The sequence below is a fragment of the Nicotiana tomentosiformis genome, chromosome 2, assembly GCF_000390325.3.
Source record: "Nicotiana tomentosiformis chromosome 2, ASM39032v3, whole genome shotgun sequence".
NCBI classification, from domain to species: domain Eukaryota; kingdom Viridiplantae; phylum Streptophyta; class Magnoliopsida; order Solanales; family Solanaceae; genus Nicotiana; species Nicotiana tomentosiformis.
Window position 1 is genome coordinate 19541294 of NC_090813.1, and position 12097 is coordinate 19553390.

General features: G+C 39.0%; 1 long non-coding RNA gene across 1 annotated transcript; it reads left to right on the forward strand.

Moving 5' to 3' along the window:
* Positions 1-1113: 1113 nt before the first annotated feature.
* On the forward strand, positions 1114-5762 carry LOC104097598 (uncharacterized). Its single transcript, XR_011413724.1, has 2 exons — positions 1114-4104; positions 5122-5762. It is a non-coding gene; the product is annotated as an uncharacterized lncRNA (long non-coding RNA).
* The last annotated feature ends 6335 nt before the right edge of the window (positions 5763-12097 follow it).

The following is a 12097-nucleotide window of genomic DNA, read 5'->3' on the forward strand; positions in this document are numbered from 1 at the left end:
ATTCCAATAAAATTTATATGCCTACACACGTAATAACTTAAGTTTTGAACATTGACAGTGTCAAAAATATTTTACTCCTTCTGATCAATTTAAACGATAATTGTAGTTCATTATATTAAGTAGCACTCATTGGTAAATATCTAAAATAAATTGTAAATAAACTAATATAATATGTCGAATTACACGAAAAGAAAATCGGTGCATGAATGCTTTTGTGTTCATGCAGTTTCAGAGTACATTATAAAATAAATTCATTATGTTGTCAATATATACAACTTAATTCCTATAGAAAAAGAAAAAAAATTAAAATTGAAGAGTGAAGCAAATATACTAGTTAATGAGGAAAAAATTTATCATAATTTATAAATTTATTGGTATAAAATAACCTCAATCAAGTAACAAGAAAAATATATTGTAACACCTTTCTTTATATTAATTATTTATATAAACTATACAATATATAGTAATAATAATAAAAATTTAAAATAAATTTGGGATTTTTAAATTTTGGGGGCCTAAGCAACGGCGCTGCTGCCCAAAGCCTTAGAGTCGCCCCTGTGTAGCATACGATAAAATTTTTTTACACTGCTTCATATGGGTATACACACGCACGTCTAGTCACATGTAGGGAATGTTTACTTTTTATATTTGCTTTTCGACGAGTGTCCAAGTGAGCGAACTTTTCGCCTATTTTCTGTTATACAACGATTTCTATTCGACACTCCTATTTGATATGGCTACCTATTTTAGAGTTATTTTCTGTAAATTAGTTTTTGGGGTTAGGAGGAGTTCTAAAGACTAATGGGCTGTCTATTTGTGTTTTTTATCCAAAAATTTATACACTATCTTTGCATAAAAAAAAGAAGAATTAACCCAAATAGCCGCTCACCCAATAACTTAAACTAAAAATAGCCAGTATAGGTATAACATATGCATAATTTATGTATTGTATGTGTATAATTATGTATAATTAATATATAATCTATGTATATGACTAGAATAAGTAAATAATTAATATGGCCGGCTATTTATATAAAGATCCCTAAAAAAAAGTTGAAGCACTATTAGAGTTGTAGCCAAATGCCTTAGGTGGTTGTTGTGTTTTCTTTTGGAACTATTTTGAGCTTAAAAGGAGATCTTTTCTTGAAGCGGATTGGGCCTATAGGTTCACTAATGAACAAAAATATTGGCTTTTTCAAGGAATAAAAAGGAGATCTTTTCTTGTTTGTGAAACATTATATATTTGAAACTTGCAAAAAGTTTTTCTAACAAAATATGCTTGTCTAATTTTATTTAATTTCTCAGATAAAATTTGATTTTTGGAGGAGTGGATAGAGGATGTTTCCAAACGGAAGTTCTTTGCCATCTCACAAAATGCTTGTAAATCTTCAAAAAGACGAGAAAAAAAAGTATTATATTTGGGCTTCAGCATTTTCCATGTTCCCCAACTGAAGACTGCTGGTTTGTTTTAGAAAAGAGAAAAAGCTGAAAATAGTCCCACTATCTTTGGGCTTGGCCTAACGACGTGAGTTTTTAATGATTTGGAAACCAAACGATGTTTTCCTCTGTAAAGATGATCCTGGAACAGGAATGCAGACCAAGTGTTTGATCATATGTCTAGGCAAGCATATACTTAGGAGCAGTAACAAATAGTATTGTTAATATCCAACTTGCTCGTGCTTAATGTTGAAGTAAGTGGCAATGTTAGATATGTACATACAGATCCTTCCCTTATATATCAACTAAGTGGTATGATTGAGTGTCCTCAATTGCTCTGAAATTGAAATGTATGATTCGTTTCGTTATACTTGTGCTTGTTCATATTACTGCAGATTAATATAGAAAACATGGATAAATGGGATAAATTACTACTGAATATGAGGTTGGCGTTATCTTGTGCAATGTGATCTTAACTGATGTGGTATTGATGTCACTTCTACCTTAATTCAGATGCCCTCCTAATAATGTTTTTTCTGAACACTTAAGCTATATGTTTATATGCTGCAGCCTTTAATTCAAAAATAGATTTATTATCATGTTGGGTCTTGGCTATAGGCTAAGGCTTAGTACCATAATGGTTTGTTCGTTGCATTGCATTTATTTCATATTGGGAAGCCTTGAGCGACGATAAAGTTGTCTCCGCGTGACCTATAGGTCACGAGTTCGAGTCGTGGAATCAACCACTAATGCTTGCATTTGAGTAGGCTAGCTGTCTACATCACATCACTTAGGGTGCGGCCCTTTCCCGGATCTTGCGTGAACGCGGAATGCCTTGTGCACTGGGCTGCCCTTTTTTGCCCTTTTCTAGGAATTATTTTTGGGAAACAAAATTCTTTTATTACTTTCATTCATCTGCATACCTGTTTCAAGTTTCCCATAAAAAGGGGGCTCTTATTCGGATTTTACATGCTTTGAAACTATTTTTCACTTCTTTGGATGAAGGATCAGGGTTGCAATTAACTTTATGAAGTTGGTTCAGTATATTACAAAAGCCTCCCAAATGTCAAAAGAAATATGGTATCATTTGCGAGTTTAAGACTAATTATATATTAACACTTTATTTCTTTTCTTTTCTTGTTTCCTTCCCTCCATGAAAGTGGTCGTCTGCTTAAATTGGTATTTTTTGCAATAGTATATGGTGATGCTTAAACTACCTTGCTACAGATCTGTTTAAACTAGTCCTCCTTTTGTTCTACTTAGAATTGGTAATTCAAGACCCAAACATGAGAAATTTATAGTAATGACCTTTTCCTTATTAGGCAATCTCCGCTTCCCACTTGTTCCTCTATTTGGATGGTATGTGAGGCAGCCTGGAGATAATGTTTAGAACGTAACATGCTTACTTGAGCAAAAGTGAAGCTGCTACTGGTTTTGGACCAAAATTGATTGTCCTCGAATTGTCTCAGCTATTTTCACCACAACATGCTAGATATTTTTGCATAGAGATGAGGTATTTGATGAGTTAAAAGATAAACTTTCTGTGGAATCACTTGTAGGATTATCGTCTTAGTGTTGTCAATTATAGTAGGACACCGTAGTATCTGGCCACAATAAGTCTTTTACTTATATTTGTTGAAGTTTACTTTAGTTAGAATTTCTTTTGCAAATAAGTTTGATTCTTCCTAATTGATCATTAGCAGCCAACAAGATGGACATTCTAGTCATAGCCTATTAGAACAATTCTACTACATAACCTTGCCATCAGAACGAATGTAGTAACTGTTACAATAATCTGTTGCATGTTTGAACATGTAGGGTAACTTGGTTAGGCATATAAAATTAGGTTTGTCTTCTTTAGTTGGCATGTTTGTACAATGTAGAGTTATGTGCAGTTGGAAAGATAAATTATGTGTTCTTGTACAATAAAATTCCATATATTGATCTACATATGAAACAGTTCCATTACCATTTTAAGCTCTGCATAGCATCTGTAGCACCTATCATGTCTATGATGAATAAAACTCATATATCTTTAGTTAAGGCATACAAAGTAGTATTGTACTCGTTTTCTGTTTTCTATCAGTAAAAAGCTACAGTCATATCTTGAAAACTATGAGAAGTCTCCAATTATTTGTTAGCAGTCTTGCGTATTTGGTTTGACTTCGTTTTGTTTATTTTCGTTCTGTTATTTCTTCTCTCCAGTCTTCTCCTTTTTCTGAATAATATCTTAGGGATTTAGAATTTTCTATCAGAAACATTAACCTCATTAAGTTACTTAGCTTTCTTGTCAAGGTTAGAAAAGTATGTTTGTCCCTTTCGAAATGACTCTCTCAAAAGTTCTTGGAAGCTGCATTTTGCCTAGTGCTTTTACTGGTGATTGTTGACCCTCAGGGCCAAATTGTTCTATGATGTGTTCATGTTGCAGATGATGTGTTTTACAACTCGGGAAATTTTATTGTGATGGCCCACAAATTTCAAGAAAAGATGAAGCTAACCTGAAGTGATTGTTGCCAATGCCTTGTCTGAGGCAGCATGGTGGGATCACTGCATTCTGATGGGCATGAATATAATAGTTGAAGCTTGTTGCAAGCAGTGGCGGAGCCACCTTATACCAAGGGATGTCTATTGACATCCCTTCGCGGGAAAAATACACTGCATAGCTAGGTAATTTTTTTTTAACGTATATATACTATATGTTGAATCCCCTTGGTTTTTTTCGTATATTTACTTTTTAATATTTTGACACCCGTTAACGAAAATCCTGGCTCCGCCACTAGTTGCAAGGGTGATGTACTTGTGTTAAACATGTGACTTTTAAGACCTTACTCCCAATAGCTTCTCAAGTAGGACATTTATCAACTTTTCATATCTAAGTTTGCGCATTCTGATCAGCACTTCACCCATCATTCATTATTTTGAGAAATCTAATTATTTGATTTTCAACTGGTGTAATTACTGGCAATTTCTAGCTGTAGCTGTAAGCAGTATGTCAGCATGCGACAAATTCCTGCACTTTTCCCTTCAAAATAACTGACAAAATTACCATAAAATTTTGAAGTATCCTGTATTTGGAATTAGTCATTGTAGTTAAAAAAGAGAAGTAATTTGACTGGGCAACAAATCGGATATTATACCTTGGAGTGCTTGTTATATCAACATTTTCTGGGGGTACTGTGCTGTTGATGGGAAATAGCCTCCTTAATTTTGCTGTAAGCATTTGCAACTGTAGCTATGCATTTCTTTATGCGTGCTGTCTGCTAAAGTATTTGCTACATTTGAGTCTCTTATGAATAGTTTTACATCATTAACCTAAAAGGTCCCTTCTAAAGTACTTGCAGCAGCGACTCTCTTATGTATAGTTTTACATCATTTACCTAAGAGGTCCCATATGTCCTTCCTAAATTTAATGTAAAGAAACTATATGAAATAGAACTTTCTTATTGCTTCTACATTTCTACAACAACTGCACGTTGTCCTTGAAAGGACAAGGAAGCCGAAAGTGATGCTTCAGTAACATGTTAATGTAGTTCACATGCATTTCATCTCATGCATACATTTCACAACCGAGTCTCCTGTTCTCCCTGAACTGTGTATATATTTGCTTTAACCACTTTCTTTCTGTATCGAGAGTTTCTGTTCGTGAGTTGTTTTGAAGAATTACGCCTTTAAGGATGTTTGCAGGTTCAACGAGTCGAAAGCATATCACAAAGATGCTGAAGAAAATCCTTCAATTCTCAAGAAGATCCAGTTTCATGCATGTTGTTGACGATTGGGACGAAGATGCAGCCTCATTGCCTCCTCCAGAAGACGTCAAGGAAGGCCACTTTGTAGTGCATGCAATTGATGATGGAAAAAAGAAGAGGTTTGTTGTAGAATTGAGTTATTTAGCGGATCCAGGTTTCGTGAAGTTGTTGGAGCGAGCAGAGGAAGAGTTTGGTTTCGACCATGAAGGTGTTCTTGCTATACCTTGCAGGCATAGTGACTTGGAGAAAATTCTTGAAAGCAGAAAGTAAAACAAGAAATGATCTTTCCTCTTAGTAATTTACATCTTTTTAAATGTTTGCTGATTTATAGGATATGTGTTACTATGTTTTTTTATAACGGTATTGACCTTTTTTTTTCTCTCTTCCATATCTCATTTTGTTGATTGAAAGAGAATAAGGCAATCTTAGGGTTTGCTACAGGGATTCGGGCATTTGGTAGCCCCTTTTGATAATGCCTTCGAAGCCACCCCACTCATCCAAAAGAGAAGGGAAGATGCCTATGTATTTGCATGATGTTGTTTGCTCTAGAGAAATGAATATCCAAAAGGGCTTTCTTTCTTTTTTGGAGTTGAGCATGTAATCTTTTTGATTTCTGTTCCACCTAGTACCTGTTATCTCCCATCAACACAAACATTGGATGATGTAGAATATGTGTTATTGTGAGTGAGGTGGGTATATACGGGTAAAACCAAGCTCGATATTTGATCGAGCTTCCGAACTCCCCGATTAGATCAGGGTCGAAATATCTTTGATCAGGTGAAGTCGAGCTCGAAGATCGATCTGACGCCAAACATCATCGGCCAAGATCGACACATGGTAATTATGATCGAACCCAAAGCGTTGTCGAAGTTAGCCATCGAAACCATCCGATATGCCCTCGAGTTTACCGAAGGCATAACCGGTCCTTTTCCCAACAACCTCGAAGAAAGCTTTGCCAATTCATCCGACAGGGGTCCGTAATTCTCGCCATTAACCAACCATTATAGCAGAAATCACAGAAAAAGGGAACCAACAGTCCTTTTGCTTTTTATAGAATAATAAAATAATATCTTAAAAGGTAGATCTCCCCTGATAAATAAATGGAACTTGACAATTCATGAGGGACATGGTAACATATACTCCATCTGTTTCAATTTATGTGAACTCATTGGATTGGGCACAGAGTTTAAGAAAAGAGAGAAGACTTTTGAACTTGTGGTGTAAAATGAGGCACATATATTTTGTGTGGCTATAAATCATTGCATAAAGATAAATTGTTTCCAAATAAGGAAAGAGGTCATTCTTTTTGGCACGGACGAAAAAGTAAATAGGTTCACATAAATTGAAACGGAGGGAGTACTAATAAGTAATACATTTTCCAAGCTCCTACTCTTTGATATTTTTTCTGTCAATAAAAGTATATTCAACTCAAGGGTGGCTGGCATTCCGAAATTGGAATCATCCAATTCCTGTGGTTTGCAGTTATTTTATAATCATTTATTCCAATTGCAATCTAATTTATCGCTTTGTATCAAGTTAATCCACATGTCCTTATAACCATTAACAAATTCAATTGTTATCCGATTTTGAGGGTAAACAGTTTGGCGCCCACCATGGGGCTAAGGATAATAGTGGTTATTTGATACAAATCTTCATAACACACACTACTTTACACTTGCTCTTTGAAGTATCTTTGATTTCAGGCAAAAAAAGAAATGTCAAACTCTCAATTAGCACCTCTATATATCGACAACGAGCCGGTCATCAGGGTGAGAATAACAACATAGCACCCGGTAATGTAGGGCCACCCGTTGGTCCCGTAGGAATTTCGATCGCAGATCCGATTGATATTAATTCACATGTGGCGATCGATGCCAACTTGCAAACTCCTTTTCCTCCGAGCGCGGCTCCAAAGCCAATCCCCAAAAAATTTCGTATGCCCGAAATACCTAAGTATAACGGAACGACCGATCCAAACGTGCATGTAACTTCTTACACGTGCGCCATCAAAGGGAACGACTTGGAAGACGATGAGATCGAGTCGGTTCTACTGAAAACATTTGGGGAGATCCTGTCAAAAGGAGCTATGACATGGTATCACAACTTACCTCCTAATTCTATTGATTCATTTTCTATGCTTGCAGACTCCTTCGTGAAAGCACATGCTGGTGCCATAAAGGTCGAGACCAGGAAATTAGACCTTTTCAAAGTTAACCAAAAGGATAACGAGATGCTCAGAGAATTCGTGTCCCATTTCCGAATGGAACGGATGGACCTGCCGCCAGTCGCTGATGATTGGGCTGTTCAAGCTTTCACTGAGGGACTCAATATTCAAAGTTCGGTGGCTTCACACCAACTAAAGCAGAATTTGATAGAATACCCTGCCGTTACCTGGGGAGATGTACATAACCTGTATCAATTAAAAATCAGAGTCGAAGATGACCAACTCGGGGCCCCCTCGGAGACTGTTTATCCCGTTAGAACCCTCGACAGAGTCAAGAAAGACATCGATCATGAACCAAGATCAAACAGGGATCGATATATACCATATAATGGAGATCGAAGAAGCAGCGGGTCGGGGTAGAACCCCATAATAAATGACAGGAGAAATGATCAAGGTCGAAACAACTGGGGGCTCATGACCAAAAACAACTTTTACAGGTCCATCGGGCCTAAAGAAGCGCTGAGGCCATCAGAATACAACTTTAATGTCGATGCTGCCGCCATCGTATCTGCTATCGGGCGCATTAGTGATACCAAATGGCCTCGACCTCTACAATCTGATCCAGCTCAAAGGGACCCTAACCAGATGTGCAAATATCATGGCACTCACGGTCATAGAACAGAAGATTGTCGACAACTGAGAGAAGAAGTAGCTCGTTTATTCAACAATGGACACCTTCGAGAATTCTTGAGCGACCGAGCCAAGAACCACTTTAGAAACAAGGATTCTAACAAACAGACAGGACAAGAAGATATCGAACCTCAACACATCATAAATATGATCATCGGTGGAGTCGATATCCTACAAGGGCCGATGTTGAAACGCACCAAAATATCCATCACTAGGGAGAAACGAACTCGAGACTACGTACCGGAAGGAATTTTATCTTTCAGCAACGAGGATGCGGAAGGGATCATACAGCCTCACAATGATGCACTGGTAATATCTGTACTCGTAAATAAAACTCGAATTAAACATGTGTTGATTGATCCAGGTAGCTCGACCAACATCATTAGGTCGAGGGTCGTGGAACAACTCGGTCTACGAGACAAAGCTGTGCCTGCAGTCCGAATTCTAAATGGGTTCAACATGGTATGTGGAACCACTAAGGAGGAGATAACGTTACCGGTCAATATCACCGGAACCATACGAAAGGCCAAGTTTTATGTGATCGAAGGAGACATGAGGTACAACGCCCTTCTCGGAAGGTCATGGATCCACAACATGAGGGTAGTGCCCTCAACTCTTCACCAAGTGTTAAAATTCCCAACTCCGGAAGGGATTAAGACAGTATATGGGGAATAACCGGCCGCAAAGGAGATGTTTGCAGTCGAAGAAGTGATTCCAATATCGGTACTCACGACATCGAAGGAACCAAATTCGGGTGCAAGACAAGAGGCCAAATATCAGTCACCGACACCGGCCACGACCCAATCAGATAAGCAAGGGACTTATGAAGACGATGATTACGGGGTCCCCCTATCTTTTATAATCCCCGAATACTTCGACGTAACCAAATCAATGATCGAATAGCTGGAACAAATTATATTGGTTGTGCATCTGCCCGATCGGAAGGTATACCTGGGCACGAGGTTAACTCCCGAGCTTAGGAAAAAACTTATTCAATTACTTGCAATTAATATAGAATGTTTCACTTGGTCCCATATTGATATGACATGTATCCTACTGGAGATAACCACTCACAAACTAAGCCTGGACCTAAAAATCAATCCGATCAAGCAGAAGAGGAGGCCCCAGTCCAAGGTCAAACATGCCTTCATCAAGGATGAGGTATCTAAACTCCTTAAAATAGGGTCCATTCGGGAGGTTAAATATACGGATTGGTTAGCAAACGTAGTGGTAGTTCCTAAAAAAGGGAATAAACTAAGAATATATGTATATTACAAAGATTTGAATAAAGCATGCCCCAAAGACTCTTTTCCTTTGCCCAACATCGACCGTATGATCAATACCACGACCGGCCACGAGATCCTCAGTTTTCTCGATGCCTATTTTGGGTACAACCAAATATGGATGGACCCAGGTGATCAGGAAAAAACCTCCTTCATCACTAAATACGGCATATGCTGTTATAATGTAATGCCGTTTGGATTAATAAATGCCGGTAACACATACCAACGCTTAGTAAATCGAATTTTCGAATAACAAATAGGAAAATCGATGGAAGTTTACATTAACGATATGTTGTTTAAGTCCCTGCGAGCAAAGGACCATTTAAAACATTTGTAGGAAACCTTCAGCATATTGAAGAAGTACAATATGAAGCTGAATCCGAAAAAATATGCGTTCGGAGTTAGATCAGGTATATTCCTTGGGTTCATGGTACCAACCGAGGAATCGAGATCAACCCCGACAAGATCAAAGCAATATAAGACATCACAGTCGTAGACAACATAAAGGCCGTGCAAAGGCTAACCGGGCGCATAGCCGCTCTGAGGCGATTTATTTCAAGGTCGTCCGACAAGAGCCACTGATTCTTTGCACTGTTGAAAAAGAAGAATGACTTCTCATGGACTCCTGAATGTCAACGAGCTCTGAAGGAGCTTAATAGGTACTTATCGAGCCCACCGCTGCTTCACATACCGAAGACAGACGAACAACTATACTTGTACTTTGCGGTCTCGGAGATAGCGGTAAGTGGAGTCCTAGTTCGGGAGGAATGAGGTATGCAATTTCCGATTTATTATGTTAGTAGGACCTTAGGTGAGGCCGAAACTACATACCCTAACTTGGAAAAACTGGCGCTCGCCTTGCTAAGCGCCTCCAGGAAACTAAAACCATACTTCCAATGTCACCCCATATGTTGTCGTAACAACTTACCCGTTAAGGAACGTGATGCATAAGCCCGAACTTAGGGCCGATTGGCCAAATGGGCCGTGTAAATAAGTGGTTACGATATTAAGTACCGGCCCCGAACCTCCATCAAATCCCAAATTTTGGCTGACTTCGTGGCCGACTTTATGCCGACCTTAATACCCGAGGTTGAAAGAGAGTTATTGATTAACTCGGGGACTTCCTCGGGAATCTGGACCCTCTTTACGGATGTCGCTTCGAACGCAAAAGGGTCCGATCTTGGGATCTTACTAAAGCCACCAACAAGTAAAATAATTAGGCAATCTATTAAGATGGTGAAATAGACCAACAACGAGGCCGAATATGAGGCCATGATTATAGGCCTTGAATTAGCCAAAAGCCTGGGGGTAGAGGTGATCGAAGCCAAGTTCGACTCACTCCTTGTGGTAAACCAAGTTAATGGGACATTCTAGGTGAGGGAAGAGCGAATGCAAAGATACTTAGACAAGTTACAGGTGACATTACATCGGTTCAAAGAATGGACTTTGCAACATGTACTTCGGGATCAAAAAAACGAAGCTGATGCCCTCGCTAACTTGGGATCGTCTTTAGAAGGCAACAATATCAACTCGGGAGAAATTGTACAACTTGTAAGATCGGTGGTAGAACAAGTCCACACCAAGATCAACTCAACAAGCCTAACTTGGTATTGGAGGAATAAGTACGTGGAATATCTCAAAATCGGAAAATTGCCCTCGAACCCAAAGGAATCAAGGGCCATACGAACGAAGGCAACCCATTTTAGTTTGTCCGAGGATGGAACCTTAGTGAGAAGAATGTTCGATGGCCCGATCACGATATGTTTGGGACCAGGAGACACCAAATACGTTTTGAGGGAAATCCACGATGGTACATGTGGAAATCATTCAGGCGCCGAATCACTTGTTCAAAAAATAATCAGAGCCGGTTACTACTGGATTGATATGGAAAAAGACGCGAAGGTTTTCATTCGAAAATGCGATGGATGCCAAAGTCATGCTCCGATGATTCATCGAGCAGGAGAGCCGCTGCATTCGGTCTTGTCACCATGGTCGTTCATAAAATGGGGGGTGGACATCGTTGGCCCCCTTCCGCGGGCACCCGATAAGGCTCAGTTTATTTTATTTATGACTGACTATTTTTTTAAATGGGTGGAAGCACATGCATATGAAAAGGTCAGAGAAAAAGAAGTCATCGATTTTATCTAGGAGCACATCGTATGTCGATCCGGCATACCGGACGAGATTGTGTGCGACAACGAAAAATAGTTTATTGGCAGCAAAGTAAGCAAGTTTCTCGAAGACCATAAGATCAACAGAATCTTATCCACTCCTTACCACCCTAGTGGGAACGGACAAGAAGAATCCACCAATATAATCATAATCCAAAACCTCAGAAAGAGGTTGATCGACGCTAAAGGAAAATGGAGGAAAATGCTACATGAGGTCCTATGGGCATACCGTACAACCTCGAAGTCCAGTATCGGGGCCACTCCGTTTTCTTTAGTTTATGGCACCGAAGCTTAATACCGGTCAAGGTCGGAGAACCGAGCATCAGATTTAGACATTCAACAAAGGAATCAAACGACGAGGCTATGAGTTCGAGCCTGGAACTATTAGATAAAAGGCGCGGAGCCGCCCTTGTCCGGTTGGCCGCCCAAAAACAACGAGTCGAGAGATATTATAATCGAAGGGCCAACCTTCGGTACTTCAATACCGAGGACTTAGTACTAAGAAATGTTACACTGAACACCCGAACCCGAACGAAGGGAAATTAGGACCAAATTGGTAAGGACCATACCAAATTATCGAGATTACCGGAAAAGGGTCCTACAAGC